The following is a 1,871-nucleotide window of genomic DNA, read 5'->3' on the forward strand; positions in this document are numbered from 1 at the left end:
ATTTATGGACATGATGAATAGAGTGTTTAAGGACTATTTGGATAAATTCATAGTGGTGTTTATAGACGATATCCTTATCTACTCAGAGACTAAGAAGGAACATGAGGAGCACTTGAGGTTGATGCACAATAGACTACGAAAGCACCAATTCTATGCTAAGTTCTCTAAGTGTGAGTTTTGGTTGGAACAAGTGACCTTCCTAGGGCATATAGTGTCCAAGAATGGAATAGCAGTGGATCCAGCAAAGTTCGAGGCCATTAGAGACTGGCCCCAACCAAAGAATGCCTCAAAGGTTTGAAGCTTCTTAGGGTTAGCGGGCTACTATTAGAAGTTTGTCAAGGGTTTCTCTAATATTTTCGCACCCTTGACCAACCTAACTTGTAAACACCAAACGTTCACATGGACTTAGAAGTGTGAAGAAAGCTTTCAAACTATGAAAGATAAGTTGATCTCTGCATCGATCCTTTGTGTTCCCTCAGAGGGAGAGAAGTCTGTGGTGTATTGTGATGCTTCTAAGAATGGATTGGGGTGCGTGTTGATGTAGTATGGGAAAGTGGTAGCCTACGCCTCGAGGAAGCTCAAGGACTATGAACATAGATACCCCACCCATGATCTTGAACTAGCAGCAATATTGTTCGCACTGAAAATATGGAGACACCAGCTTTATGGAGATAAATGTGAGATATACATTGATCATAAAAGTCTGAAGTACTTCTTCACCCAGAAAGAGTTGAATATGAGACAACAGAAGGTGGTTAGAACTAGTAAAATACTATGATTGCAAAATTCTATACCACCCAGGAAAGGCTAATGTAGTAGCTGATGCTTTGAGTAGGAGAGGACATGGAAGTGTTTCACCTTTGATTACAATGGAGACACCTCTACAAAAAGAAATTATTAGTGTTGGTATTGAGTTAGTAACAAGAGGCCTAGAAAACCTCACTCTATAGTCCTCCCTATTAGAATAGGTTAGAGAAGGGCATAAGACAGATGAAGCCATATTGAAGCAAGAGGCTTTGGTAAAAGAGAGTGGTGGCGGTGACTTTGCTATTTCTAATGAAGGGTTGTTGCGATATAAGGATAGGAATTGTGTGCCTAACAATGATGAGATTAAGGCAAGAATTATGAAAGAGACGCATACAAAAACCTATTCCTTACACCGACTAAGATATACCAAGACCTTAAAGCATTGTATTCGTGGCTTGGAATGAAGAAAGATGTTGCTGAGTTTGTTGCTGGAAGTTTGACATGTCAGCAAGTGAAAGCAAAACACCAAAGGCCAGCAGAGCTACTTCAACCACTTTACATTCCAGAATGGAAGTGGGAAGATATAGCGATGGATTTTGTGGTAGGATTACCAAGGACCACAAAACAACATAATTTTGCTTGGGTAATAGTAGACATGATCACTATGTCCACCCATTTCCTTCTGGCTAAGACCACCTATTCAGCGGACCAGTACACAAAATTTTATGTTAGCGAGATAATGAGACTTCACAGGGTGCCAAAATCTATTATCTCTAACAGAGGGTCAGTATTTACATCAAACTTTTGGAAGGGATTGCAGAAAGCAATGGGTACAAAGTTGAAATTCAGTACCACTTTCATTCCCAGACCGATGGGCAGTTTGAAAAGACTATTTAGATTTCAGAAGATATGTTGAGATGTTGTGCTTTGGACTTTTTGGAGACTTGGAGCAGATACCTACCCCTTATGGAGTTCTCCTATAACAATAGTTGTCAGTCCACTATTAGAATGACTCCCTATGAGATATGTTATGGGCGCAAGTGTAGACCCCCCTGCATTGGGATGAGGTTGAGGAGAAGCAGATTCTAGGCCCTGAGGATGTTAGGGAAGCCAATGAGGCAATT

This window comes from Humulus lupulus, chromosome 9 (genome assembly GCF_963169125.1).
Source record: "Humulus lupulus chromosome 9, drHumLupu1.1, whole genome shotgun sequence".
NCBI classification, from domain to species: domain Eukaryota; kingdom Viridiplantae; phylum Streptophyta; class Magnoliopsida; order Rosales; family Cannabaceae; genus Humulus; species Humulus lupulus.